General features: G+C 40.6%; 1 protein-coding gene across 1 annotated transcript in view; it reads right to left on the bottom strand.

The window, feature by feature from the left end:
- Nucleotides 1-9,401: 9,401 nt before the first annotated feature.
- RAB4A (RAB4A, member RAS oncogene family) overlaps nt 9,402-15,248 on the bottom strand; it is a 57,455-nt gene continuing 51,608 nt past the window's right edge. Inside the window, exon 8 of the mRNA XM_075531709.1 lies at nt 9,402-15,226. The gene's annotated coding sequence lies outside the window, so the exon portion shown is untranslated. The remainder of the gene's footprint in view (nt 15,227-15,248) is intronic.

The following is a 15,248-nucleotide window of genomic DNA, read 5'->3' as shown; positions in this document are numbered from 1 at the left end:
CTTGAAGTAGGATGGGGGAAAATGAGTTAGCTTGTGGGGAGCCTTGAGTCGATTCGGGCTCATAGCAACCCCATGTGGTAAGAGCAGAACTGCCCTGTAGTGTTTTCTTGGACATAATTTTTATGGAAGCCAATTGCCAGGCGGAGCTCTTCTAGCGCACATCTTTCAGTTGGCAGTTGAGCACTTGTTCTTTGTGCCACCGGGGCTGCCATTGTGCTAGTGGAAATATGAAATGGAGTAAGCTCTTTGGAGGACAATTTGGTTTTATTAATATTGAGAAGCACTATCTCTTTGGCTTCGCAATTCTACGTCTAAAATCTTTCAGATATATTGGTGTGTGCAGATGTGCTGAATAAAAGTGTTCACAATACCAGGCTTAACAGTGAACTAACCTACAGGGGAAGCTCTGAGAACAACCGAAGTGTGTAAGTCGTAAAACTTCAAACACAAATGTTTCCACTGTGTAAAATGTGCGAACAGATGTATAGAATATGCCAAATAATTAGTTGCCTATATGTCGCCAGTAAAAAGAAACAGCTTTTATATGAAAGATGATCTTATGTGAGGTAATAATAACTTCTAAAAAATAATAGCAAGTTATATAAGACTTAGCTGTTGACAAGTTTCTTTGACAATTTCAGCATTCTGTTTCACTAATTTATTGTGATGTCACCATTTTCATCTTATTCGCATTTTCTCCTTCCTTCAAGATTGTTAGTTGTTTCTTAGTTTTGCTAATTGTTTCAAAGAACTAGATCCCTGGTGACACAGTGGTGACAAGCTTGTTTCACAGTGTGAAACCACCAGCCACTCTGTGGGAGAAAAATGGGGCTTTCTATTATCATTAAACAGTTAGTCTCGGAAACTCACAGGGACAATTCTGCCCAATCCTACAGTATCTCTATGAGCCAGCATCAACTCTATGGCAGTGAGTTTGGTTTGGTTCAATGAATCAGCTTCTTAGCTTGTTCATTTTTTCTAGTTTTTATGTTTTTAATTAATATCTGCTCTTTACGATTTCTTTACTCCTGGTGATTGACTGTTTCACGTGGTAGTTTTTAAACAATGTGTTCTTCAGTTTTCGTGTATTTTATTTTTTGCCCTTTGTGGGAAACTGAGGACCAGAGAGTGTATGCAGACAAACTCTCTATGGTCATAATTAAGAAGCCAGGGAAGCTAGGACTCTGGTGGAGGGAGGCCTTCACATTTTTGAGTTGGAGAAGAGTACCATTAACATTCTCCTAATTAAAAATTATCACCAAAATATGCTCCCACAGATGAGTCACTCAGGGTTCAGTATAGCAACAATGAAACTCAAAATTTTCCTCTAGTTCTTAAACGCCCCCCCCCCCAATTATCATGATCCCAATTCTACCTTGCAAACCTGGCTAGACCAGAGGATGCACAGCGGTACAGTTGGGATCTGAAAACACAGGGAATCTAGGACAGATGAACCCTTCAGGACCAACGGTGAGAGTGGCGATACCGGGAGGGAAGGGGGTGTAGAAAGGGGGAACTGATCTCACGGATCTACATATAACCTCCTCTCTGGGGGATGGGAAAGCGGGTGAAGGGAGATGCCGGGCAGTATAAGATAAAATAAATTATTAAGGGTTCATGAGGGAGAGGGGAGCAGAGAGGGAGGGGGAGGGTAAAAAGGAAAATTTTGAGAACAATGAGGGCAATGAATGTATAAGGGTGGTTTACAAAATTAATGTATGTATGGATTGTGATGAGTCCCAATAAAATGATTTATATAAAAACTATGGTCCCACAATAGTGTTACCTCTTAGAAGCACATGGCTGATTACCACTGGGTGGTGGGCTGGTCCCTACAAATGGGGCATAGGAACAGGGACTGAGTGAAAGTTTCGCAGAGGAGAAATTACCTTACACAACATTTGCATAACCCCATCAGACTGTAAAGTGAATTGGGGGGATTATTTGGAGGTGAGAATCCAGTTGGGGGATTTGCAATGTATATTTAAACAGCATAATGTGGCCAGGGGAAAGTAAATATAAAACTTACTGTATTACTCTCACCCACTTACGGAAAAACAAACAAAACAACAACAAAAAACCCAGTGTGTCAGTAACAAACAAAAAGATGCAAGGTTTTCTACAAGTAGTGAAAAAGTAGGGATTATAGACCTTCTCTATGTGGAAATATGTTAAAAATATTCTTAGAACCTCTGCAGACAGGAATTAAGAGGATAATCAAGGTAGTGAAAATTCTTGTGTGAGTCATCCAAACTTGGAAAAAATTGCTCTGACTACCTTGTTTCCCCCCAAATAAGACAGTGTCTTATATTAATTTTTGCTCACAAAGAGATGCTAGGTCTTATTTTCAGGGGATATCTTATTTTTCCATAAAGAAGAATACGGTACACATTTATTTTTTATTAAGAGACCTCATACTTCCTACCATCCAGAGCCTGCTGCCATAGTCCAGAGTTACAGTAGCTTTGGGAGGGGGTTTTTATTTTCGGGGAGGTCTTATTTTCAGGGGGATGCCTTATATTTCAGCAAGAGGCAAAACTGTAAATGTTAGGCAGATAGGCAGGGGTGGGATGTCCATTGACGCATGTCCAAGAGAGCCAAGCACGAGAGAACAAAAGCCTAGGTTTTCCCACCGATGGATGGGCATGGGTGGGCACTAATCCTGGATTGGCCCACCTGGGCCAGGTGAATTCAATCCAGCCAATAGGGTCAATCTGGGGTTGTCCACCACGCCTCCCCCTGTGAAATCCTTAAAAAGGCAGGAGCCAGGGGGAGAGGGGAAAACGAGAGGAACTGGGAAGAGAACTTGAGAAAGAACTTGAGATGGTCCTTTTCGGAGGAAAACTTGGGAGAGAGATCCTTGGTGACCCTGAGCAGTCTCTGCCAGGCCGCATGGTCAAAGGAATCCTGTGGGTGCCGCATAAAACCTGAAGCTTCTTTGAACTCTCATTAAATTCACTTGGATCACGAGCCAGGCTTCAGCGTGAATTCTTTCTTGTGCGGAGCCAAGGACTGAGGTGTAACTCTAGCCCAGAGAGATAGATCTTACATAAGTAGGTCTTATTTTCAGGGGATGTCTGACTTTCGGTGAAACAAACTCTATGTTTGTTTATTAGCTGAGGCAGTATTAGAAGAGACTGGAAGAATACAATCTGAGTCCAAAGAGAAACTCAAGGTCAATGTGTCTGCCTACCCTGAGGGCTGCAGCCCCAAGCAGCTCAGATGCCAAAAACAACAAAGGAATAGTGCAAAAGATAAAGGTGCTGCACTAAGCAGTGCAGCAAAGCACATTACTTTCAGAACAGAGAGAAGTAGCACAAAAGGAAAACTTTAAAGACAGACCAGAGAGAGGATGTTTTGTTGTGGAGCGATTGGACATTTTAAAAGGAGTGCTGGCAGCGCCCTGTGGCAAGGGGCGGGCTCAGACTGGCTGGCAAGACTGGTCTTTGTTCTCGCTGCTCTAAACTTAACTAGCCAAGGAAAGGTTCAAGAGCGCTCCCAGCAGTCTGCCTCCCTGGGAGATGGACGGCAGAGAAGGGGGGGAGGGAGACTCCGGATAGGGCAAGATATGACAAAATAACAATGTATAAATTACCAAGGGCACAAGAGGGAGGGGGGAGCAGGGAGGGAGGGGAAAAAAAAAGAAGACCTGATGCAAAGGGCTTAAGTGGAGAGCAAATGCTTTGAGAATGATTGGGGCAGAGAATGTGCAGATGTGCTTTATACAATTGATGTATGTATATGTATGGATTGTGAAGAGTTGTATGAGCCCCTAGTAAAATGTAAAAAACAAAACAAAAAAAAACCGGAAAAGCAGGGGTAAAGCTTTTGTTCAGGAAATCAGGCGGAAGTACTGGAGGTATGCAGATTGTTAGTGAAGTTGTTAATTGTGATTACTAAAAGCTGTAATGAAACCTGAACCCCCTGGTTTGTAAAAGGGGAGGTCACAGAGGCCAATTACGTTTGCTTCCTCACAGGTAAAACAGACACCACCCAGGAGGGGGCACCGGGGAAATCTGACTCCCCTGGAAGTCACGGAGTATTTTGGAAGGCAAGTGCATCCCCGCGTGGAATCAGAAACGGAAGGAGAAACGTTTTCAGAACTTTCAAATTCAGGATATGTCGTCACTCCCTAAGTTATCCACAATGGCCTAAGGCCCACCCAATAATCACCCTAGAATCCAAAATGGAGGGAACAGGAATTAACCCAGAGAAGAAATGGCAAGATCCTGGGGTGTACAGGACCTCAAGGACAATACAGTTTGCGACTGTAGTCACTCTTGTAAACTTACGGGGGGAAAGATCTGTTTCATGAGTTAAAAAAGCAGCTTAATAAATTTATTAGAAAAAAAAATTTAGTCCTTGGAATGTGTTCAGAAAGCTCAACAGTGCCACCTTGAGTCAGTTTTAAAATTTTCGCTTCTCCAAAGCAAAGCTCCGGAACATTCCAACCGACCTGGTCTATTTTAAACTGGGCAAAGTGCCTGACATTACCAAGATTAAAACAGAAGGGGAGATGACGGGCAATACTATATCTAACAAACGTTAGTCTTTTAAACTCATTTTTTCCCTTTCCTTCCTAAAATTTCTGACAAAAATAGGGTGGATAAGTACATTTCTGCCCCGACAGAAAAAGCTGAGCTGGAGACAATGTGGCGGAACAAGAACAGCGTTTGGGACACCGGGTTGTTAATTGCCTTTGGGAGAGGCTATCTGCTTTGTATTTTAGCAGGCAGACTCCTTGGTGTAGAATATGGCCAGGAAGAGAGAAGCCGCATAACGTCGGGGTTGGGAAGACAGCCAAAAAGACCTCTTTCCTTTTGCTGAAATTACCCCAAACATAAAAAAAGACACCAAAGATTCATGAGAATGGCAATTGTTGCCTTTCTGGGACTTATAATAATTTCCACCATCGTTGATGTTGCCCGAGAAGCAATCCAGGATGTGTCATCATTTCTTATGCAAAAGTGACTGGACTTCAACAGACTGTCCATTTGCAACACGATCAAAATGTGGACTTACATCAATTGATGCTTAAAATGAACTGGAACATCATATATTTTTGTGTAACCTTACATTGTGGGACTTTAATTAAACATCACTTGCTGGAATTTAAGGAAATGTCATTAGATAATTCAATCAGCTAAGAAAATGTTTCATCCAAAGTATTTTGCATAGTTTAGATTCTAGTGTGACTGTGTTGCTTGTCATTTTGTCTTTGCATTCGCATGCTGTTTCTATAGAAGGCTAGTCCCATAGAAAAGAGCCATGTCGCCTTTGTAGTCCTTTGCAATTTTTAAGGGGGGAATGTGGGAAACGGAGGCACGGGAAGTGTGTATGTACAAATCCTCTACACTCATAATTAAGAAGCCTGGGAGGCCAGGAGTCTGGTGGAGGTAGGACTCTGTATTTGTGAGTTGGAGAAGTCTCAGTCACGTTCTCCTAATTAAAAATTATCCCAAAGTCCTCCCACAACAGTGCTACCTTAATGATACCTCTTACAAGCACATGGTTGATTACTATGCAGCCAGCAGGCCCTTATCTAGAGGGGCAGACACGTTTCTATTGTTCGCCCCACACAGGGACAGTCAACTCTCTTCTGCCTGCCCCCAGTGCTAGTGTTAGCTTTCTCCTGCAAAGAGCCCAGGGACAGCGAAGGTTAAGATACTGACCACCTTGTTAAGTATGTGATTGGTGGGGCTTGCTAGCTCCAAGAACAGATATCTATCTGTTGGAAAATATATTCTCTGGCTCCTAACTCCTCGGGAGATGAGCCCATGCAAGCCTTGTCTGTGGTCTCTTTATTTTCCTTTCAAGTTGCACAACCGCCCCTTAGGATTCATCTGGTTGTGGGCTGATCCCCACAGCCCTTGTTCTTCCCGTTGCTTTCTAATGTGACAGCATGATGGTCCCAGAAAACGGATGATCAAGTGTATTTTAAAATTATGGCGTGCTTTCTGTCTGAACATACATTCTAGTTGATGGAATATTCCATCTGCACTGGAAAAATAACACAGACTGGTATGTGGCGTGCTCTTTGTTGCTGCATTTTGCTGTTTTGTGAGATTTCTTCTTCTTGCATTTGTGTCGAGTTCCTTTCATTCGAGGATTTTCTTATAATTTTTTTAATTTGTTGCAATTTTTTTACTATTTTTTTTATTTGAGGTATCTTTTCCACTTTTCTTTGGTTTACCTTTTATGTTATTTTATTCCCATTTTTGAAATTAAGTCCTTTTCTTTTGTGAACTACTTTATCTGTTGAATGTTTTGTATCTACAGTTTTGTTGATATCTGTCTTCTCTGGTTCCGTTTTTGGTCTTAAAAATTTTATTTAAAATTTAAAAAAGTATTATTTCCAGGTGGTGTTGTCTTATATACTGTCAGATTCTTCTGCTATTGTTGATCATCTGTCCAAAGTGCTCCCATTTTTTTCAAAACCATTTTATTGGGAGTTAATACAGATACATAATTCTATAGTTTAATCACATCAAGCAGTATTTTACAATTGCTACCACTAAGTGCTCCCAATACTTTTAATTTCAAAACCACTTTATTGGGAGTTCATGTAGATACATAATTTCATAGTTTAACCACATCAAGCAGTATCTTACAATTGCTACTACAAATCCACTTCTAAACATTTTCCTGAACTCCTTGACTCCCTGTCAACACCCCTTGGTCTTGGTTTGACAAATTTCTCCTTGTCTGGAAATACCCTTAATTTTCCCTTGAGGGATACATTTACTAGCTATAAGATTACTGGTTGGCAGTTTTCTTTCAGGGTTTTATATATGTTACTCTATTGTCTTTTTTGCCTGCATGCTTTCTGCTGAAAAAAACTTGAGCTTGTACAAGTTTTCCTTTGTAGATGAGTGTTCCTTTTTCCTTGGCTTTTCACAGGATTCTTACAGATTTTCTACACTGGGAAATTTGACATTCTGCAATGTGTTTATTTTGGGGCCCATCCTGTTTGGTGTTCTCTCAGCTTCTTGAGTAGTATTTTCTCCTCTTTCACGGTGTTAGGAAAGTTTATTTTTTTGTGACTTCCTGCCCCCTGCCCCTTTCTTCTTCTGGAATCCCAATGGGACACACTTTGTTCCTCGTGATATCACCTCACATAACTCTTTCCCCATGCTCTTAGTTGACTGTTCCAAACGTGTGTGCTCAAGTGGGTTGTCTTCATCTTAACTTGGCGTTCCATTACATTTTCAGCTGCTATACAAATTGATTTATCATCCTAAGTTTAAATGAGAACTCAGACTCACACAGTACAGGATGAGACAAAAATATTAAGGAATACTTGAAAAAGAATGAGGCATTAAGGGACTTCGGAGGGAAGCTGGTAGCTAAGCTAGTTGGTTACACAGAGCGCTGCTAATCACATGGTAAGTGGTTCCAATCTACTAGTCACTGTGCAGTCTTTAAAATAAAGGTTTGGGAACCTTAAGGGGCAGTTCTTCTTTGTGTATAGTTATTGTGTGTTAGAATCAATTAGATGGCAGTGAGTTGTTTTAGTTTAGGAGGTTGTGCAATACATACAGAAATTACAAGCTGGACACTACAAAGTCAGAACATAGCCTAAGAAGAGTGGACAATAAAAAATAGAAAAGGTACATATAGAGAAGATGTGAGGGTAATTTTGGGTGTCGAAAATGCAAGACTTCATAGAGTTTTCATAAATATTTTGAGGATCTACATTTTTCTTAAAATTAAGCAGTTAACATTTTAGAACATATTTTTTTCTAGAATTCAGTGAGTAATTCATGTCAAATGTTTCAGACGTGTGATTGACTCCAAGCTTCTTCCTAAGAAAATTCTTCTTTTGAGAGCTTCTGTGCACAGGTGGCAAAGTTGTACCATCTTATAACAAGACAGGAACATCATTCTTCTGATTTCTTTTTCTAGTAATTCCAGAGCTGTTTTATCTTGAGAATGTTCCTTTGGATTTGGGCACTGTTCACTTGTTTGTGCCAATTTTTCTTGGTGACTTATAATGGACTGTTATCTCTGTGCTGTTAGGGGAGGGTGGGAGGCTGGGTCACGTGAGGATAGTTGAGAGGATTAAGAAAAACCACAAAAGAGAAAGAGGAAGAAAGGAGAGAGAAAATGAGGAAATGGAAAGAAAAGCAATAAAAAATGTTTAAGACAAAGTGCTGTTTGATATCAAACCTCAGCCCAGGCCTTGCAGCAGGTGTAGGTGACCCACCTCAGGAAAGGCAGGGCGCCAGGGTGGCCTGGGAGCTCATGTTGGCAGAGTGCATCGGCTGGGGCTGATGATGTGCCAGTGGCTGGGGCAAGGAGGGAACAATGGTGGCTGACAGCGGTGGGCAGTGTGCAGCAGCAGCTGCCAGCGGTGCTGCTTCATTATAGAGCCCAACAATGCTTTCTCTTGGTATTTTGGCCTGTTACTGGGGTGACTTGGGGCACTGATTCCGAACATTGTATTGGGTATTGCATTCAGAAGAATGGCGTTCCATGGTGGAGAAAGGTAAAAATAGGCAAGGTGGAAACTTTACAACATCTTAATAATAAAGGAGTTTGAACTCTGACAGATTCACTTTGTGTTTCAGAACATTCGAATCTGTGCAGTTCAAAATTCAATAGTCGATGACTCATGGTAACCCTACTAGGCAGAGTGTAACTTTAGTGGGTTTCTGAAGCTATAAATCCTTTTGTGGGCAGAAACCTAGTCTTTCTTTTGCAGAGGGCTGGTGTGCTTAGACAGCTGACCTTCTGGTTAGCAGTCTAATATAACCCTCTATGCCACCAGGGCTCCTTATTTATTTAGTGTACAGTAACTATTTTTTTTTAAAAAGTAACTCTTATTTTTGGCCCCATTTTCAGACAACAAAGTAGAGCTGCCTGCCATTCAGTTCTTAAGAACGGTGAAGTGCTACTTAGGGAAAATCCCAAGTTCTTATAACTTGCACTTGGTTCTAATATCTTTGGATCAAAGGACAGACACCATGTGAAGTATAACTGTGTCTTTGGAGTTCTGTTTTCTGAGGCATCCTGGGAACTGCAAACCCAGTGCTCACTTCTGCTGGGGGCTCTTAGGAGCAGCCATCTCCTCTCCGGGGAGGAGCACTGTAGCAAGTCGGAGTTGCCCTTGTGGGTGTCTGACATCTGGTGAGGGAACCACCGCACAGTCAAGGTAAAACATCTGAATGGAAAACCAGGCTGCTAGATGGTTTTTCCCAAAATGTAACTACAAATGGTAAAAATCCAAAGCACCAGATTAGCTACAGTTTAAATTAGTCCTGGAAACAGAGGAAAAGAGGACCACCAGAGTCAAATAACCAGATAGTTCCAGATAAATGGGAAACTTTACGGTAGTGAATTCTATTCCTGCTTAAGGGCTACATCAAAGACATCGAGATGAGCAGCAGCACAGGCAGGGCTGACCTGGTTCAACAGTTTATTGGCATCTTCCAGTCCAGGAAGTTGTTAACAAACATAGATATGGCCTGTGAGGGTACAGCCTCCCCACTCTTTCTAGCCATCAGCACAGAGACTCACAGCAAATCCTTATCTTCACAAAAGAAATACTAACTCACAAACAACTTCAGGACTGGGACACTTTACATATAACAGACAAATCTTTGACACACATTCTGTAAACAAATTAGCATGCACTTGTGTTCATGCACTTTAAAATTGTAACGTTTTCAATTTCAAAAGACTGATTAAAAAAAGCGCTATTAAACCAGTAAGTTAAGACAAAACACGGTTTTACTGTGATGAAATAAACATATTCCCACTCCTAGTAGCTCAGTACTGCAGGTAATATAAAAATGGAGAAAACCTCTTACCAGTTAAAATTAGAACCCTTTGTAGATCTGAAAACTCTAATAAAACATGTTTGATATTTTCCAATAAACTCTGAGGACAAATCTGATAAATGGAAACCCAAGCACTCGGCTTATACAAGCCTGGTCTGCCTTGTGTGGAGGCCTGGTGTGGGGTCTCTGCACTTCATGGACCTCAGCTGCACCAGGGCATGAAGTGTGACACCCACTGTGTCTACCCCTCCAGGCCTGTCTCGAAGATTCAATGAGATACTAGACGTGAGAGTGTATTAAGTTTGAAAAACGTCATGTGCCGTCCACGCTTGATTACAGACATTTCAACTGACAGCAGTCAAATGAGGTGCTTGCTAAAAACGAAAAACTGTTTAGCCAGTTCTCCTTTAAAATGTAAAGTCTATACTTCAACAAGAAGCCAGAAACGGTGCAAAGTAGAAGATGCACTTGGCGGCTATATTCTCTGAACAGGGCTTTTCTGGATATGAAAGTATAATTCTCATTGCTCAGATAGTTACAGTTTAGAAGAGCAGGTAAAAATAAGCATAAACAAGCTGAATAGAGTATTAAAATTTACAACTTTTAGATGAAATTGTTTAACCTTAAAATTTGGTATGAAAAGGTTTGGTTTTTTTTTTTGCCATTTCTGTACCCCTTTGAAAAGGCATTAAAAATGTTTTTTTAAGTAGGTTTCCAAGTTGTAATTAGAGATTTGTCTGGCTTCTGCTCCTACATCGGGCCTGGTCAGTTGTGAATGCACCTGTGTATTAATAATTATTTAATATATTTCATGCCTTATCATTTGACTCATCACACAATAGGACCGCTGCTGATACATGCCCGGGTCTTCAAAGCAGAGTTCTAGAGACTATTTTATCAATGGCTTCTTCAAGTCCTTAGCCACCTGATTGTACATCGGCAAATTATATTGAGATGGAGAACATGCTTGCCCACAGGCCATGTTATAAAGGGTGGAAAGCAGTCAATTTAAGAATGTATAAATGGGATTCCCTGAAAATAATAATTAAGCAAAAACCCCCTGCAGCTTAAATAGTTAAAGCTCTCAACCCTGGAATCAACATAATTGGGTAGCTATGTCCTACTGCAGCTAACATTAAAAAGGAATATACTGGAATGTTCCGCCCTGGGTGTTGTTCGCCTTCCCCCAGAGGAAAGGCTTGAGGACTGCACAAGAGCATTCGGAGATTCTGCAGAAAAGCTGCTTGTGCTTGATAGATGGGCTGGTAATACCAAGCATTGCCCCAGGTCGACGACGACGGATTCTGCTTACAAAGACTGGGAGACAACAGCTCCTGGGATCATTTGCCCCCCTCCTATGTGCCAGGCATTTGATACAGAGGAGGTCCACGGACCTATAGAGATCAATGTGATCAATATCCAAAGAGAGGTTAGGTGCATGAACTCAGGGAGCAGTGTGCTTGCATATGTATGTTTAGGGAGGGGTGATTAGAAATAGCTTCTTAGTCGCTAGAGCAGCTTTATGGGTTTTAGTTGGACACCGGGGCTTCAGCCTGACAGCCTTGGGGCGCAGGCTGGTGTACTGTAGGGGAGGGAAGCACAGTCCATGCAAAGGCACAAAGACGGGGGAAATGCAAGGGCCATTCCGAGAATGGCCTATGTCCTATCAAAAGCACCATTTTCCACAGGAAATGGGATAATACGAGAGCTCGGTACATATAGTTAGGGCCACCGAAATTGATGTGATGATCTTTCTGGAAAAGGGAATAATGGGATAACATATCACGAGAATTAATCACATCTTACAATTTCCCATTCAATACAAAGTTATTTGAGGGCTTTCCACAAAACATAGAGAACTTAGCATTTTACCCTCATGCATAATAGGTAGCCCTTAATATTTAGTATACATAATTGTTTCTATATTTTGGAATGTAAAATTCTCAGAAATTTACAAGTTTTTCGTAAAAATAAAAATGAGTTTACATGAAAAAAGTAGAGGTTACTAGAGCATCAGCTTATTTTCCTTCAGTTTCCTACGAAAGCGTAACGACAATGTCCTCCCCAGCATGCATGCACTGTGGTCTTGGGGAGCCCCCCCCCCGCCGGCTAGCGGGAGGGCTCAGAGGTGGGTGCAGCAGAACCGCCCCATGCATGGCGCTGCCGAGGCTGCAAGCATTAAGGAAGAGGGAACTGCTGTCTTTACAGTGAAACAGATTCAAACAGAACACAGGTATGCTGAGATGATTTAAATTAGGTAGACCTTATGGTGCTGCCCTGGCTGGGTGATGTTCAGAATTATCTAACCAGTAGTACATGGGCACCAAGCCCCTAAAACTAGCTCACATGCTGGCTGCCCATCCTGCTGAAGGTTGCTCTGGACAGGCACTAGCCAGGTACATGTTGACATACCACCTCCTCCAGTGCTCCAGCAAGTGCAGTTTGATTCTGCAATACATACCAAAAGTCAATTTTATATGACTTTAAGATAACACTAACCATTCTTGGCTTTATAACAATGTCTTGGGAAAAAAATCCCACAAGTAAAGTGATTACAGATTTTAAAAAATTCTTATTACCTGAAGAATACTGAACAACTTTGGGGTGAAATGACAGATGTCTCAGATGTTTTCAAACCATACAGCATAAAACAGGAGAGGTGGATTGGCATATTGTCTCATAAATGCTGAAGTTAATTTATATTAGCAATTCATTACAGTAGTTTGTGTATACGTGAAAATTTCCACAATACAAAATATGAAAATACATAAAAACTACTAAAAAAAGATCGCTCATCACATGACTTTCTACCAGTAAGAAGTATTACCTGGCCACAGCAAGTGATGATGGCTCAGCCTGACTTCCTTCTTACTGAAACCTGTAGATCTAATGTTCTCAAAATTCTGTAACATTCTAGAAACAATTTTGTGGAAGTTCCTATAATTAGGAAGTAATAAATAACACATTGGACAAGCTCAGATTATATGAGAGTAAGTAAAAAAAAGTATGCTAGTAAGGTTCCAGGTCATCTGTGCATGTTTTATTCCCAACAAAATGTGTTTGCATGCCTCTGCAGTCGGCGGATGGCTGTAGAAAAGTACTCTCTGAAGCACACTCGTCTGAGGCTCATCAGGGCACCTCCAAAGGGGAAAAAAAGCTTTTTGTCCCACGGAAAAGCACGACTTATATGTCTGTGCTACTACCAACTTTGTAACATAATTCAAGGGCGCATCTTTCCAAATCAGTAAAGCTTTTGAACAAGTTCACAGGAATTGTGCCCCATACAAAATGACATCTTAAAGATGGATGAAAACTTTTAAGGAAGGTAGGGAAGACATTCAACATGCTCAACATGAGCTAGGAGAGGGAAGACTGTCAACCTTGATGAATAAAGAAACTGAGGCTGAAGTCCAGAGTCTGTTGGAAGAAACTGTAGAATTGCCCAGCTTTCTCCCGTGGACGGGCTGCAGGGTTTGCAACGATCACCTTTCGATCAGCGACCAAGCTCTGAGCAAACACTGCAATCAAGCTTTCTAGACAACCACTCGATCGTGATGCTCCAGCTTCATTTAGATGATGGTTTGTAAACAGATTAAGTTACAATTTCAGGGCTAAATGGACTTCATCATCTTTTTCTGGGAAGACTGAAGATTTACTTTTCTTAGAAACAAAACAAGAGCTTCCTGAAAACTTAGTAAATAATGGGAAATGTGCACATACCATTTCTTACTAGTTTGACTGATTCCAAATAACCTCACCTCAACTGTTCCCCAAGGCAATAGCAACCTGACCTTTTACAGTTTATTTCTCCAGCAGCAAAGGCTGTGGAATGACGCGTGATACCTGTGGCTAATGATAGGCCCATTTAAAGATCAGATTTAAATTTCTCTCTCTCTTTTTAATTCTTACTTTCGTTAGCATAGACATGCTCCTTTCTCAGGCAAAAATTTATTCTGAAATACGTAGCTGGCAAAACCATTGTAAGACATTCCATGAACAACTCCTCCAGTGAGATCCAAGAAGTAGTTCAGCCTGAGAATATGCTTTAGATTCTAACTTTTCAAAATAAGGCATTAAAAAAAAGGAAACTTAAAATAAACAGATACATACTGAAATGCTTATCAAAGTTACATCTCAGAGTGTACATTTGCCTCTGTGCTGTTGATTAAAACAAAACAACAAAAGCAACAGGCAACATCTACGAAAAGTCGGCGTGCCATTCATTCTGCAGCTACCGTTTCAGAATGAAACAAAGTGGGGAAATACATGTAGCACAAAGAAAGCACTCTGACCTTTTGCACTGATTTCAGCTTTAAAGCATTCCATTACATAGTTCTTATACTGGTGTTTAAAACACTAGAACAAGCCTCTGCAATCTAATACATATTTCAATATAGCCGACGTGAACTTTGAACAGATCAACTTGTTAAATGCAATAAGGCATTAGAGGATTCAGCAAAACCAAAAAAGAAATTGCTTAATGACGGGTATCTTCTAAACTTTAGCTTTCTTTAAAATGAACATAAAATAATAAAGGATTTTAAAAAGTGATGCTATGGAGTTGAATACCGGAAAAGAACATAATAGTAAACAATATATATTCTAGCACGGAGTCAGGCAGATCAGCAAATTAGCAAAGAGCCGAGCAGCTCCAAGTCTAACACATTTTCTCAACAGGTGAAATTGCACACGATGTTTGGGTAAAGGTAAGAGAGTCCTTAGCACTGGATCATCCTGCCTCGAACAGGGCAGGCACTCAAATGTCTATTTCCTGAATTGACCTGGAGGAAGATACTTTGAAAGCAAGACAGAGCTGGACAATATAGTTAGTTGAAAAAAATAAAATAAAAATTTCATTTTATTTTGTTACGTTAATGAATGACTCCTGATGTAGTATTTCAAGTGTGAATCACATAAACACCATAGAGAATGTAGCAAACAGAGTTAAATAAGAAATGCACTGGCCATCAACGCCAGAATCTTTGACTAGCAGGTCATCATAAGTATAACCAATTGTGCAATATAATTGACATGATGATAAAAGCACACCTCACAATTAACAAGCTTTAGTTCATGTGATTAAAAACCAATTAAACGGCATTTGGTACAGCATTCTGTTATATCATACATCATATACCATGCTGTGGAGACTTACTGGGCTAAAATATATACAGTACAAAGTCATTTTTCAAACTAAAGGTAAAAGGGAAAATGTGGAACAAAAAGTTTTACATACATGTATACATTTAATGGTATTGTCCATTGAGTCAGATTTATTATACAGTTTGCTGTGCCATGTCTGATAGCCTTCATAAAACCCCAAATTATTATTCCCCCATAAAGATCTACTTCGGAAGAGTAGAAAAAAAAACGGTGGTTAAAAAAACAAACTTCAGATTCTTCGAATTCCAACAGTTGTGTCCCAAATACCATTGTATGTACACCTAAAAAATATTAAGAAAAATT

Source organism: Tenrec ecaudatus, chromosome 1 (genome assembly GCF_050624435.1).
Source record: "Tenrec ecaudatus isolate mTenEca1 chromosome 1, mTenEca1.hap1, whole genome shotgun sequence".
NCBI lineage: Eukaryota > Metazoa > Chordata > Mammalia > Afrosoricida > Tenrecidae > Tenrec > Tenrec ecaudatus.
This window is presented reverse-complemented; position numbering and strand designations above follow the sequence as displayed.